This window comes from Centropristis striata, chromosome 7 (genome assembly GCF_030273125.1).
Source record: "Centropristis striata isolate RG_2023a ecotype Rhode Island chromosome 7, C.striata_1.0, whole genome shotgun sequence".
Taxonomy (NCBI): Eukaryota; Metazoa; Chordata; class Actinopteri; order Perciformes; family Serranidae; genus Centropristis; species Centropristis striata.
Window position 1 is genome coordinate 26,838,651 of NC_081523.1, and position 16,670 is coordinate 26,855,320.

General features: G+C 39.5%; 1 protein-coding gene across 1 annotated transcript in view; it reads right to left on the minus strand.

The window, feature by feature from the left end:
• The window catches only part of rimbp2b (RIMS binding protein 2b), a 111,415-nt gene that overhangs the window by 51,605 nt on the left and 43,140 nt on the right, over positions 1–16,670 (minus strand). The window lies entirely within an intron of this gene.

Below are 16,670 nucleotides of genomic sequence, written 5' to 3' on the forward strand. Positions count from 1 at the left end.
TGACAAACTGAAAAAAAGGAATTTTTAAGAGGACAAAAGTGAATACAGATATATACATATGTGAGACATCAGTTACTGTGGGGAAAACTGTGCAATCCCGAAACTTAAGTTAAGCTAAAGCATATGATACTATGTAACTTGTGTTGTAGTAGAATGTGGATAATTCAGAAAGCTATGCCTTAGCTTGCTAACATGTAGCTATCATTAGCTTGCTAACAGCAAACTTATCCTTTCTGGTAGTGCTAAAATAACTATAAGTTTTAGGGTAGGCGTTGTTTTCAGAGTATGACACGTGTTGCTCTGTCTCTATGTTAAGTATCTTAGTTGCTTAGTAGCATGTTAGCATGCTAAAATTTGACAATAAGGAAACACTAAGGATGTTTGACGCTGAGGGGAATGTCATTGGTTTAGAAAGAATTTAGTTATAAACCAAAGTCTTGTACAAATCAAAATGTTGACGCTACTAGTATGGCTAATGACGTTAACAACTCGTACATGGAGCATAAAGACTATTTTCACTGCAGATATGTCTACCTAGCAGCCACACTTTTCGCCGTGTTTTTCCTGTCGTAACATGTAAAATGTCTATTCTGTCTCACATTAGATATGAACTCAGTATGTTTTTATGCAAAACAGCAGTGCAATGGGCAGCAGTGTTGCCTCACAGCAAGCTGGTTAGCGTGGGTTTTCTCCTGATTATCCAGCTTCCTCCCACAGTCAGAAGACATGCAGGTGTTAGGTTAATTGTTGGCTCTAAATTGCCCGTAGGTGTGAATGGGAGCGTGAATGGTTGTCTGTCTCTATGTGTCATGGTGGATGGATGGATAGATATAATACAGTATGTTATGTTTCCATCAAGCAGCCATTGAGGCAACCGACGTGACAACTCAATGCTGTGTACATTCTGGTAAAAAAAATCGGATAAAAATATATCTGTAAAATCTGTTTATAAAAGCTTCCAACGCTGTATTCTTTCCCATTTTTCACATGTCAATTGTCGACTCTATGGGTCCAATTATAATGTTAGTTTACATTAACTGGGTAGACTGTGTCACACACATACAGTGCTGATCAAACGGGAGTGAGTTACAACTGATATATATATACATTTCATGTCATTCATCTAAAATGCATGTTGAATGCTCACAAACACTTGTACTATTACCTGCTGGGCAACAAACTAAAGGAGAGCATGAATTCACTTAAAAATAGCAGTTAGTCTGACTGGCTGCTGGGTAGATTTAGTTCATGAAATGCTAGCAAAGCATAACATAGTACATAAAATAACAGCAGAAATCTCAGAAAGGTTGAACGGCCATGTTCAACTATATCCTTAAACATTATAGTAACAGATGAAAATGACAACAGAAATAAACAAGTTTTCGGATGTCACACATCTCCACAGTTCAAATCAGCTATCCCGAAGTGATTGTTGTGTTAGTATATCATTACAGGGATTCGGTCTATTGAGGTCAATTACTTGTCAGCAGGAAAAGCACAGGTGTAACTAATGACCTTAACAATGGCTATGTTCCATTTAAGGGTCCCAGTAAGCCGGCAGGCACACGAGCAGAGCCCTGGCTCTGATATTTCTACAAGGAATGCAGCCTTAATTAATGTTATTAATTACACCAGTGCTTTTTCTGCACAGGTCTGAGGTTTATTCTGTCTCACATGTAAATGAATATGAAAAGTGAAACTAAAAGATTAAATGTGTGCACATGTAACGTAAATCACACTCTGACAGTTTGTAAGTTTCAACCAGTGCCTAGCTGACACCTCATATTTCCTCCTGAGGTTTTTGAATGCCTGTTATGTTTCCATCAAGCAGCCGTTTAACTGAGCTGACAGCTGAATGCTGCGTTAGCTGGAATTACAATGAAAAAGAAGTTGAGCTTTCTTCACAATGTGCGATTAGAGTCAAAGAACATGACTAAAGTCTGCCACAATATCCACGGAGGATGACTTGTTTAGTCTATCAGTTTTCTTCAGGTAATTCATCACCACTGGCTTCTCAGTGGGAGCGCACAGGAAGACAAGCTAAAACTGGGATATCCTCATCAAAGCTGCCTGTGTGTTCTGCCCTGCATGCGCTGGAGATGCCCTTCTTTTTTGTCATTCCGCTTTAATCATGAGGTTAACGCTTTGTGGCAAGCTGGGATGTATTCAGCAGTGAAGGGTATAATGCACACCTTCTCTATGGGCATTCATGAAAGAGATGGATGGAATGGATCAGTTTGACACCCCTGATTTAATGCATAGCCAACTATTGCACTGCTCTTACAGTACAAAAAACATGAAAGTGTTACATCACCCAGCAGCTCCTCTGTTTATCAGCAGACTGAGCCCTCCATCAGTGTAGGAGGAACAGCCTTGCTATGGATGGGAGTCAAAGTGCAGCTGGATGTTCCAAGATTAGCGTATAGAATTAAACAGGGTTTTATCTGTGTCAGTGTGTGCTACCAGGGCACACACACACTCTCTGGTTGTATGGCACCACGTGTCGCTGAGCAGGACTAAAATAAGCACCAGTGGAGCAACCAGAAGCCCACAGCACACAATGCATGCTGCATGTGAGAATGCATGAATGTGCACTTAATCACAGGAACGCTCACAGCCTGGTTTGACTTTTGGAATCTGTTAAAATAGAAGACATCAGCTGGATCCCCTCTTGATCTGTAAGCAGTGTTGTGTTCGATTACTCAGATTATTTTTTTTCATTGTAATGAGTATGTTAACATGTTAGTTGAATGACTTATCTCAATAAATTAGAATGCAAATAGATGGACATACTTTTCAGAGGCCAACATTTCCATATTAAACATATTTGTTAAAATTGGTCTTTTGTAATATTACTTTTTTTTTGAGAGCCTGAATTTTAGGTCTTCATCAAATGTAAGTAATGTAATCATTATATTTAGAAGAAGTCAAATAAATTAAGACATGAAATGTTTCATTATGTGTGTAATGGATCTATATAATGTGGTATTTCCACTTTTTGAATTGAATTACTGACATAAATAAACTTTTCTATGATATTCTAATTTGTTGAGATGAACCTGTAAATCATATGAGTGTTATTTGACTAAGAACTGTTATTTCGTCACATTTTCATAGAAGCAATCCATTACTGTTGAAATATTACTGTTCCTGTTACTTTTGTTGCCACAAAAAAAGAAAAAAAGTATATCCCTGGTGGGTTTGCACTGTTTCTCTCTCTTCTGCACCTATTTTACTTCTTGGCAGGTAGCTGCATACTGATGTAAGGTATCTAATCCTGTGGTTGTGTCAGTATGCATAGGGAGCTCAGCTAGTGAGGTGGCAGACAGGACAGACCTCACGTCGTGGAAGTATTTGCAATATTTTGAATATGTTAGTGCACAGGATAAGAACACCACAGAAAGATTGTGCCTTGGGGATGAGCGTCTTACATCTGCCAAAAGCTCTGCTTGAGCTTGTAGCAGGTTACTTGGTGGAGGAGTCAATATATTCAAAGGTAGTTGTACAGTAGGCAACTCGCTTTCTAAACAATATGACCAACATGTGCAAGCAATCACAGAGGGGTTTTCATTTTTGACAAAAGCAAAAGTACTCCAGTGATCCAGTAATCTTGTAATGACCAAGGTTATTATAGTTAACGAAAACTAACAAAATAACGAAAACTAAAATTGAAAAAACATTTTTGTTAACTAAAATAAAAATAAAAACAAGAGTTTTTTAAAAAACATAACTAACTGAAACTGTATTGTGTGGTTACAAAACTAACTAAAATTGTAGTGTAAATGTCCTTAGTTTTCGTCTTTGTCAACTTTTTTCATACATAATTCAGTGTTTCTATTTCAACATGCAGGAACACATGGTAAATATGTTTACTGAGACTGGGATGTCTACACTTCAACCAAAATACAAAACACCCCGAACTGTAAGAGTTAATAACCTTATTGGGGCTAAGATGGATAAACCAAAGGAAATGAAGGCACATACCCATTACAAAAAAACTAAAACTAACACTAAAACTAATAAAAACTAAACTAAAACTAAGCATTCTCAAAAAAATAAAAAATAAACTAAAACTAGCAAACTCACTCTAAAAACTAACTAAAACTAACTGAATTTGAAAACAAAAATCCACAATGAAATTAAAACTAAAACTAATGAAAAATCCAAAACTATTATAACCTTGGTAATGACACAGGTTTTTTTAAAAGCATCATTACAAAACACTGCCTGTGAATGTCCACAATATTCAATAAGACACTGAGCAACAGGGTCAGAGAGCAGGACGAACGGAGGGATTAAGAAACAAGCTTTGACCCTTTCGAGGTCTGTAGCCTTGTGCTGTTTCACCCCAGGCAAGTGACAGTTGGTGTGATTAAATCTTTGACCCTTTATCTGTCGTAGCTGCTCCACCAGTGATCCTGCTCATCTGCACGTATGTGTTAGCATGCGCTCTAGTATTTCTATCCTTTCAAGGACCAAAACATGAAAAAATTAAGGGGCCCCTTAAGTGAGGATTTCATGGTATAATACCCAATTAGGATGGAGAGTTTTGGTGAGTTATAGTTGTATTCTTTATAATTAAAGTTTCAGCTACTAAGTTTTTGTCAGTATCTCTACTAAAAAGTTGAAAATCATTGCGTATGTTTGGATAAATATTTACGCTTAAGAGATGATTGCTTTACTTAGGTGTAATATTAGCCTCTGCTAGGTGTTTGTCTGTGGGATTCTTAACACCTAAAACAGCACGCTCAAATATGAATGAAAAACTATGAAAAGAGTAAAAAAGATTGGACGTGCTCTAAAAAGTCTACATATGCACAATGTACACTCGCACAGTGACTCTAAATGATTTCCTTTGAGTGAATCACACAGAGCCCCCGCAGACAGCTTGCCATCTCCCATGTGGGCTGGTATCTAATGTGTACAGTCTCCAGAACCAGACGGCTGCAACACACACGAAGGATATTTCACACACACACACACACACACACACACACATAAACACACAGCTTTCAGGCTTGCTGAGGCCCATTTGTTTGGAGCACATTTGCCAATGTTCAATTAAAAATCCCTCTGATAAAAGATTCAAATGGCTGCCATTGTGAGTAATGAGCTCCTGTATAAGTGAAGAGGCGTTTACTGCACAGCAGATGAAGACAGATGAGGAAGACCATCCCCTAAGGCTGGTTCCAGCATTCGTGCCTCAGTGGCACTAATGCAAATGCATGCACGCCAAAGGTGCATCCACAGCTATATACACCTCTACGTCTCATATGTACGACAGTATCAGCAGTGGGAATTTCACTTTCTGTTTGATGGCAAAACATCTTTGAATCAATATCTTGACAACTTTTCAGGGTATTGAGTGGTACAAGGTCCATGGTTTGATTTTACGTTGAGGGCAAATGTACAGTCATGGAAAAAATTATTAGACCCTTGTTTTCTTCTGTTTCTTGTTCATTTTAATGCCTGGTAATACTAAAGGTACATTTGTTTGGACAAATATAATGATAACAACAAAAATAGCTCATGAGAGTTTAATTTAGGAGCTGATATCTAGCCATTTTTATGGTTTTCTTGATATGAAACCATGGAAAATGGCTAGATATCAGCTCTTAAATTAAACTCTGCCAGATTATGATATAACAATATCAAAAATCTAAGACAATATCTAGTCTCATGTCATGTTATCAATATAGTATAGATACATTTGTCAGCCCCACACTGCAAAAAAAGCCAGCTTGTATTTTTTGGCCTAAAACCGTGATTTAAGTTGGTAAAACTAAATTATTGACATTTAGGGCAATATTATAAGTAACAAAGCGAGCCAGTTGTATGCTCGAAAACAAGTTGGTGAGTTGTTGTTACTTATATCTTTACGTTGGGGTTCAAAACAAGAGACAATAGTTCTGTTAACTCTTATTTCTTTGTTGTGAAATGCGGGAAAGCCAACTTTCAGAGTTGGCACTGCACTTGAAGTCTCATTGTGGCTCTGCTGCCTGAGCTTGAGTCCACACAGGTAAGCAACCCTTAATTAAATTAATTAAAATGATACAGGAATTTTATTCTGAGCTGTGTTGTGTGGTGTTGTACGTCGTTTGTTGGATAAGACAAGCTTTTCAACATTAACTTCAACTTTAAACACAAACAGGTTTTCAGTCATTCGCGAAAGCTAGCGGCTAACTGATGCTAGCCACGCCGCTTGTTACAGCTACAAGATTAGCCATTAGCGTATCAATGCTAACTCAAAATTGTGGTCGCAACATTAGCTGACATTTCATAGCAGCGTTACAATCGTGCCAATTCAGCACATTGCAGAAGTTAGAAGTAAGGATTAAAAGTTATTACAATGTAAAATTATAAGTACAACTTACAGTTGAGTTGACAAAAATCTGAAACAAACTCAAAAACAAACTTAAAATATTTAGTTTAATTGTCCAACTTAAAATTTTATCGAAGTTTGTTGCCTTGGAATTTTGAGTTCACCCAATTTTTCTTTTTTTGCAGTGCAGTCTATCAATAAAATATGATGGCATGTTTGACACAAGCCTAAAGTCTTGACAAAAGAAAAAACATATGGCCAAATACCACCAGTATCCACCTCCACAAGCGTTTATTTGCTTAAAGATTGCACATTGATGTTTTTCCTTTTGCAAATAAACTCACAAAATACTCCTGAAAATGTACCTTGACTACTAATTATCGTTTACCAAACTCAAGCTACAAGAAAGCAAAGAGCCTCAGCTGTGAGCCCTGAACGCAGCCGTCTTGGTGTTCAGCAACATGGAGAGTTCCCCTGGGAACACAACAGTAGCATGTGGTGTATGTACGCTTTTTGCTTTAACTATTTCTGTCGCTGCTGATCCTCCTCTGTGACTTCAATGACCAGCAACATCTTGATGAAATGAGGTGCACATACTACAGTATCATTTCTGCAATGACTAATTAACAAGAAAGGCTTTCCCCATCCGATTCTCCGCGTTCACTCTTCTGATCTTTTGTAGTTGGGAAAGCTCTGTGTATAATCTCTGGCAAGCAGGGGTAACCTCATTACTCTCGCTCTCTCTTCCTCTCTCTCTCTCTTTCATCCCTTGTTGTGTTGAATATGCATGATGCGTAATGATGGGTAATAATCCTGCCTATGGCTGAGCAAAAAAAAATGCTAACGTTTTCAACCAGGGGTCGATTCTATGCGAACAGCAGATATCTGATGGATATATCAAATATAGACAGACATGCACAGGAGTGTTAACACAGCCTCTGTTCTTCCTGCACAATCTCTTAGGTTAACTTCACATCTAATTATGACACTGAATGCTAATCCTTGAGGAAATATGCAGGCACACAGTGTGCTCAGCTGAGCTACATTATGATAAAACGGATGGCCACCCTAAAGAAAAATCTTTACTGGGAGTAGTTATGCTCAGAAACAACAGTTAATTTGGTCCCTCTCAAAATGTCAGCAGTGCTCCCTGAGATATATATATTGACCCGAGACACTTTTTTCTTGTTATTGTGAGTTTGTTTCTTCTCTCCAGCCAAGCTACAGCAAAGGAGGAGACCATTAAGGAGGCTGGAGGAAAGAGTAACGATGCCTAGTGTTGTCAGGGGTCTTTAATAGAGGATTCCCCTCTATTACTCAACACCCAAGCACCAGTTCCACTTAGCATCATGTAGTATATGACTATACAGCGCATACTGGCAGCCCAGACACGGTAATCTAGTGCAGCACAGTGAGCACTTGTGATTTCAAATCATTTGAAATGGCAGAGTAAGTTACATAACCCCTACAGCTTAAGTCTGTGTGCGCAGGCACAGATGCTTGCACTCCACTAATACTGTACTCGCCTGCCGCCTGCGAGTGTGTATCTGTATGTTTGTGTGTGCATGGAAACATGCAGACTGACTGCTGAATCACACGTTTGCAGGAAAAACAAGTGCAACTCCCTGAGGTCAGCAAGTACATTCCTACACAGACAGAAAGAGAGAGATGAAAAGAAACGACATGAGGAGCAGAGAGGAAAGGGTAAAGAGTAAGTTGAGAGGAGTGATAGTGAATGATCATGAGAGAGATACGTGAAAGCAGCAAGGCCGAGATGTGCATGCAAATCAAAACTAAAAGGGAGAATGGGCAAAATGAAAAATGGAATAGAGGCAGGATTTACCGTCTAAGCTCCTCAGCTCTGCAGCATTTTGTCCCGGATATAAGACCTCAGCGAGGCGTCCTCTATCAGGCATATTAAACATCATGCAGCAGTGGCAAAAGGAGTAGCCTAGTCTGGATTTCACTTCTTCTCCATCTTTCTCTCTCCCTCTCTCTTTTTCTTTCACACTCTATCTTCCCCACCACGATCCACATGCATTGGCGTGCTGCAGAATCAGAAATGAAGCTGCCACTATCACCGGGGTCTGACCTCTCTGAGCCACCGAACACTACGCTACCTGCCTGCTGATGTCTTATGAGTCTAACACACTACTACTGAAGAGCACAAAGGGCGGAGAGGGAAAGAGGAAGAAGAAGAAGAAGAAGGGGGAATACTGTTGCCACAGCCACAGTGAATGACAATGATTGTAAAAAAAGAGAAACAGAAAGAGGAACTATTCTGCTACTATCACAGGCCTCAATAATAAAGCGAGGGATGAAAGAGGAGTGACAGGAGCAGAACAATAAAAGATCAGCTTGGATCTATAAGAAAACGTAAGGTTGTTGGAATAGATGGCTAATTTGAAAGAGCAGGCTCAGTGTGTGTGTGTGTGTGTGAGGCTCCAAAGAGAAGACTGTAAATCTGATAATCCCACTGCATGAACACAAAGATGTCAGATGAGACTTTTACCTTAATGGAAACTAAACAATGAGTCATGCAGCCACAACAGACTCCTACAGAGATAAAGGAGGGTGCTGTACAGTGCTGTGATATCTATTCATCTCCCTATGACAATGCTGGATTCATAAATGCACTGTTATATAGAGAAACGGCTCTATGATGAGAGAATAAACAGGTTTCATTTTGGCGTTTTTGGCAGCTGAAACCATTTCGCTGACTAAAGGTCCACTGAGAACATCTGATGATTACTGCTGCAACCAAGCAAATGCTGGAAGCCCACTGCTGTTGCCCACTCAGACACAGAGGCTTACTCATCCCCAGCTGGATTTGCTGGCCGAGTTTCTGCAGACTGTCATTCAGTTCACATGGTAACCTTCGTCTCTCGTGGCCGTGCGGTAAACGCCTTGTAACTAAGCACAGTTCTCGTAAACACGTAGCACCTCTGCAGCTTTTATTATGACTGTTGTCTAGAGAAAACATAAAGCGCACAGTACACAAAGTGTTAGGTGTTGTGTGTGTGGGCAGGAGGTTATTTTATCTACATGGACTGTAAACTTTAGGGATTGACTTTGTGCACTACAAAGATGAGCTGATGATGGGTTGTTAATCCTGTGTTATTCCTGTTCGTTAGAGATAGCAGAACACAGTGTTTGATGATAGTACAGAAATCTATAGAGCTTCACAGTTAGCTTAGTCACAGGAATAAACACTAGGGGTGTGAGAAAAAAAGCGATACACTTTAGCATCATGATTACAGCCGTTGTCGACTTCTGGTTTTGCTGGTCCGGTTTGGTCTATGAGTCTACAGCGGTTTGATCTGAAGAAAACAAGCATTTGTCATTATGATACATTATGAAAAATTAAAAAGGAGCCTATACAGCAACCTGTGCTGTCACAGCGATAAATCCAACTTGTGTTTACAATGTTTTTCCAACACATACTTTACTTGGCGAGCTGCCTAGGTATCTGGTGACCCATTTTAGCATTTTCATTTTTATTTACAGAGAGAGAGAGAGAGAGAGAGAGACATTTTCTGGTATTACGTTAGAAGACGCAGACATGATGCACTATGCCATTTTAACATGGTTAACATAATATTACACTTGTTAACAAGCAGACTAATAGAGCCAGAAGTGTCTGATTGGCTGCACACAATTTACTGCAGATTGAGACCGACAATATGAAGATCGGCAAAGGTGCACGTTGCATTTGTTTTTTTAAATGTTCGCATTTTTTTAGGAAGACGTGACAATGTTGTTTGGGGCAATATGGAAAAAAACATTTTGGATGAAAGAAGTGAGCCTCACTCTCTAATTCTTCTTTTTATTGGCGGTTGGCAAACCAGCTTAGAGGTGCATTACTGCCACCAAGTGGACAGGAGTTGTTACATTATCAATCATTGGCTCTCTCAGTCTCATTATGTTTCCACTCTGGAACGGCTGCTGAATCGAGTGTGACACCTAGTGGTAAAACTTGGTGGTCTAGTCTCGGTGTCTGGATTAATGTCAATCCTGTTTTAAATTGTTTTCCGGTCTAAATATAAATATCTAAATATTGTTTTGTGATATTGTAACTCTCAAAATAACGGTATTGATTATTTTACATTGATAATTTACATTATGTAGCTGAGATTGCACATAAATTAGTGGCACGATGTTGGATGCTACAGGGATTGCGAACAAATCCAAATACAGTTCTCACTGATCTTTCTGCACAAACATGTTTTTCATACAATGACAGTAAAAAAAATCACACTATATTGCCTTGCTTACATTGCAATATATGGCAATATATTTAATCGTTACTCATGTAATATGGTACTTATCACATCACCTGAATCTTGCCAATTCACAAACCCCACTACACACACAAGCTGTATACTCTAAAACCAGGACCAAAATGTGCCAGGAGCAGGAGGTATCCAAGCATGTTTTAGTCTCTCCAGGAATTTTTGATCAAGGGAATTATTGCAAATTCAACCATTCCACTAAATAATTCTGGTTAAAACTGGTTAAAATCCAAGAATGACTGCATTTAGCCCCTAATTACAGCCACTTTTAATATGAAAGGATTATACAATATCTATCTCTAAAAAGAAAAGTAAACAAAAGCAATGCTCAGACGAATGTGCTTTCCCAGAATCCCAGGCTGAGTATCACTCCCACACAAGTGCTACTAAAAACATACCTTTTTTTCTTTGCAGTTTCTTTCTGACAAAAAAAGCTGCAAATTGCATTCCAATTTTTTTTTTTTATCACAATCTCTGCAAAATAAATCCCTTTCAGCCAGATTCGTAATAAATGCTGTGAGATCCTGATGGGACTGATATTTCAAAATACAAACAACCCAGCAAGCACTTTACAGAAATGAATACCGCGATTGCCAAAAAAATATCCAAGCCCCAATTTCACAAAAAAATGTCAGGTAGTACCCCTGGATCAGTACTGAACTACACTCAGCTGGCATTCTGCCTTTTAAACATCGACTGAAAGGTCAACATCTTTACTGTAATATTTTACTGTCAAAAGATGACAGAACGACTTGAATAATTAAAATAATGCTGAAAGCCATTACAAGTGAAGTGTAGCATCATGGCTAGAGAAGTTGAGGTTCCCAGATGGCCTGTGTGTAAACACACAACACTGAGAGCAGAGATTCAAGGTTGGCTCGGTCTCATTAGAGTGGCCAGTAGCCGTGCAGGTAGATGAGCCACTGAGATGATGGACTGTTCTCTGATTGGTCCAGACAAGAGTGTTCAACCCTCAGGAGGCAGTGTCAACACTGGAAACGGAGCAGAGGAGCAAACACAGTAACACAAATGAACCATGAATCAAGACCACTAATACCACAAACTGTACACAGAGGAAATCACAGTAGTTGTGCGTCTCAGTTAACACAGTAGCAACAAGAGTGGTCTTTGTTTATATTTTTCAGCAGAGTTTTGTCCACAGCTACAACTCCAGAGAGCACGAATCAGCAACAACACAATGTAATTAGGTGATTGAAATGACAAAATTACTTCATATTTTATCTTGGGCATCAGGGCTCTTCTGTAAGTGTGAACCTCAAAACAAGTTTGTCTCTAATGTTAACACATAATCAGATTTTCTGTATCTGCATATATGCATCTTAATAATGTGTGCTGCACACTGTTGTCAGAGACCATGAATTGTATAAAAGGATCCAACTAGGCTGTGTTTCCATTGTGGCATACAAAACTATGTCCCTAAAAACAATGCATCCACTGATTTACATCTGTCTCTTTGACAATGGAAGTGTATGCAAGAATGGCATCATGTGATGGATCTGGGAGTCTAAATTCCACAGTGTGGGCACTATGTCAAATTGGCCTCAAAGCCCGGCGCTGTTCCTTGGCACTTGGGTAGCTCCAGCAGTAGCCATCTTGGCACTGCCTGGCTCCACCTTAAACCCAGCCAACACAAAAATGAGCAAAGAGGTGGAGCATGGGTGGAGCTGAAGCAGGACGTATGAAGTCTGGTTGCCAAAACACAAATTAGCAATAGAGACCAAAACCTTTTCTTGTACCAGGCTGTAAGCATGTTTATTTAATTATTATTTCATTTCTATGGGAAGTGACTTGCTTTTGGAGCCAGCCTCAAGTGGCCTTTTAAGAAACTGCAGCTTTTGGCACTTCTACATTGGCTTCATCTTTCAACCTATATACTATATACACTTACCATAAAAAAGATTTAAACTTCAATTTGTGAATAAATATTACGCATACAAATTTAAAATCTTTCTAAAGTACATTGGTTTACAATATGTTTGAAATATATTTTACAATTATTATCCAAAAGGTTAATGGGTAGTGGCACATAAAAATGAAACAAAAAATGTGTCAGTGAAGACATTTGATGAGGTCAGACTAAATAGCCCAAAATTAATCTGCCCACGTGTCTAGACGGCAAAGTCATGTTTCCTGCTGTCTAACTAGATATGCAGTAGAGATGAGAAATTACCCAGCATTACTTTATAAAAGATAAACAGCATTCAGTACAAATCACTGGTTAGTTTTATATAGACAGTTAAGCTCAACCAGAGATATCAGACAAATCCATGGGTTGGTAAAAAAAAATGTTTGGGTAAAAAAATATGTAAAAAAGGAGCAGCCATCTTTCCCTTCATGTCGTCTACTTTGCCAGAATCCCTCACTTGCCGTCTACAGGGAGTTGTGCTCTCACATCTGCGCCCCTTTCAGTTAGAAGCCAACAGAGAAAGAGAATCTCACAAACCTGCCATGATCAAATTAATTCACATCGAACCAGGCTGCCTGTTTGTCTGCACACTTGGGCCCCAACCAGATAAGCTGATTATAACACAAAATATTACATGCTGTCCTATTTGTTCTGATCCAGTGTTATCCCGATGACTCTGGTAATGCAAAATCACTGACCTATGAAATTCCAAGGCAAGTTAAGATGGATAATTATGAGGTATATACCGTGATCCTTCAGATCCAAACTGGGGCAGCCTTTGGCACAAACAGGGACTTTTTCAGCTGTGAGAATTACGTCCAGTAATTCCATTTAGTCATTTATAAAATGATTAAGGAGTCACAGGAGCACAGGGACTCCCTCTTCCACCCACTGGATTACCACCTGTGGTCTACTATATCAGACAGCAATAACACTATGTGTTGATGCTGTTGTGATTTTGTGATGCATGCATTAGAGCAGCACACTTTGACATAGTGTGCACTAACCAGCACAAGCTCTCATGGTACATGCTGTCTCTTTGCCTTGATTTAAAGCTAATTTCAATGTAATGATAAACTCTTAGCAAACGCTAATTCTACACTGGCTGCTGCTAATTTAGTCATCTTCCTGCCCCACACAGTGAGCGCTCGGGCTGTTACAGGCGAAGGGGATGTCACCAGCTGAGGTGGCCTGTCTCCCGCTTTGATCCTCAGCCAGAGCCACAGACATATGCTGCTCCATCCTGCAGGGAGGAGCTGTACTGGATGCAGGGAACAGCACTCCATTGCCTCTCCATTCATTAACTATATTTCAACAGCTGGTGACCAATTAGTTTGCTCTCCAGATTGCAAAAAACGATATAATGAGTACACCTTAACTTTTATATCCTTTGTCAAAGCAGAACAAACTTAATGTTGGCAAAATATAGTTTGTTCACTGAATTGTTTCCATTTAATTCAGGTGGATACTGAGCAGTGAGCCTCAGCACCAGGCTAAAACATTCCTCCCTCAGCGCTGTCTTCAATGCTCGCCAAGCGCTGCTGTCAGCCTGGCCTCACAGAAGTGTCCATTAATGGGCCCTTAATACCAGAGAAAGAGGAAAATGGAGAGGAAGGTCGTACGTGGTCTGGTGTAGAGGATCATCTGCTTGTAAACGTGAGAGTTAGAAAGGCTGCCTGTCCGTGAATTGATTATTATGAGTTGTCAGACTTGGCTTTTGGCCTCAGCGAAAAGCCAGACAGACTCTGAAGTGAGGAGTTTTCACATTAGGGTGTGGGTGAAGAGATCCTGTGTCCAGTAATGGGAGACAGGTGGTGCCCAGGAGGAGATAAAGAGTGAGGCTCTCACCCCACAGGAGTCTGGCACAATGGCAGCAGAAACAGACGCCTTTGCCTCCCATCTGGGGGACACTCTCTAACCATCACTGCCAATTTACAGGGCACTCAATTACTGGTCATTACCTGAGCGAGGACTTGCTGCCTGCAGCATTCCAGTGCCAAATCATACAAGTGGTCAGATGGAAAAACTAAATAATGCCAGCGGTGGATATAGACAAATTCCATTCTGCTCTATTATTATCATTATGTTTGCAATACAAACGATCGGGAAGGCATAGGGAAACAGAACAGGCAAAGAGGTAAATAAAAAGACAAGAGACAACAAATAGATCAGACACACAAAGTGCCAGGGCTTGCATGTATGTGTGTGTGTGTGTGTGTGTGAGAGAGAGAGGCCCGGTATTTCATTGTGCCATCAAGGACATTTTAAATGATTAACTGATTAACTGAACAACAACTTACCATCATGTAATCAAGCATATTTGTATTGTCTAAACCAGACTACAGAGTCTACAGTAGACTGGCCGCGTGAGGTTACCTGGAAACTAGAAATCAATACAACCGCAGTCCTTTTATCTTGAAGGCAATTTACGTATGTGCGTGCATGCGTAGGCACCTGCATAGAAATGTGTTCCACAAAAAACACTCAGTTTCCTTGATACCTTGTGTAAAAACACTTATTGCTTTTTGCATAAAGTTAATAAATTGCTGGTTTACAACATAACATACATGGTCTATATTGTTTTTGTGGTTTGAATGCATGTTGTGTTTAGAAAAAGTGAGATTTTACGATTTTACTATTGACATTGACATAGTCTTATCATAACATGTACTCTTACCAGTAGCAGCTCAAAACTATATAATTTACAGCTTTTTATAAAGCAATTAAATTAATATTGAGCAGAGCTAAGTTCAGAGTATAGGTCCGGCCCTCGGCAACCTTCACAGTATCTCATGTGGCCCCTTGGGAAAATCAATTGCCCACCCCTGGTCTACAGCAATAGTGGCTTGGTGTGGCTATGATAAATGTTAACGTTAGCAACATGCTAACGCTAACAATGACAAAATTAACAGAAAAAGATGCTTTGGTCATTTATAAATGGTGTCATCAGTTCTTCCAGCAGAGCATGCTCGGACTTACAACCTGATGGCAAGCAGGACAAAAATAGAGTTTATTATCATTCAAGAACAAACCCGAGTTGACACTGGAAAATCAACTGCTTTTTTAACATTGTACACCATTAAACAACCATAATGTCCCTTCCCATTTTGAGTAAAAAACATCCAAAATTAGCTCTTTCTGCCTTGATAGAAAGGCGGTCACATGGTCTGAATTTGACACTCATAACATTATGGGCGGAGCTTCCTGAAAACCAGGACAATCGAGCCAGAACCAGTCTTCCGCTGACTACAAAATTTCTCTTCCCCTTCCATACCTGTGCATTATTTTGCTGAGTTAGCACTTTTTGGCTGGGACCTCCAGTATATTTTAACCATTTAATTACGTTAAGTTTTATGGGTCTTTGTTTATAACTTTGTAATGTGTATACCTGTGATGAATAATACATATGCATATTTGTGATAAAGGGTCATAATATAATGGCATAATAAATGAATAATAGTTGGCTTGTGTTAATAGAACATTATATGGATATTGCAGTATCAGCCCCAGAAATCCAGTATCCATCAGGCTCTACTTAATATTAGAAAGACGCTCTCTAAAATAACTTGAATATCAAAAGTAATCTCCATAGTATTTAAAGTTATTTCATATTTTGAAGCAACAGAAGTGCTCATGGAATTCAGTTTATGGAGCAAAACATTCTGTACATGGGAGAATAGCAGCAAATCTACACACGAGCTTTCATATCCTCTCACAGACACTGCGGTCACACAGACACAGAACTGTAGCTTGGAACAAATGAGGAGGCGTCCCTGCTGAGGCTCAATTGGAAACAAATTACTTATTTTTACAGCAGAGAGCCCTGTAACTCGGGGGTAAATGAGGACTGCAAATCTCAAACTAATTCTGTCTTGGCCTGTGGCTCCAAAGAAGCCACAGTGAGGTAAAATTTCAGGGGACTTTTGCTGCTAAACTAAATTTAGCAGGTATCCTGATCTCACAGATGCTCCAGACAAAAGACCATGACAGGTGACATTTTTGTCAAACTGAATTGGAGTTAAGATTAATCTGAAGCCTGCTGTGCACCACCAACAGCATAACAGAATGTGGGGGAGTGACAGAGTCCAGCATTAGCATATAAACAACAGTGTGGAGTAGATGGCGGCTG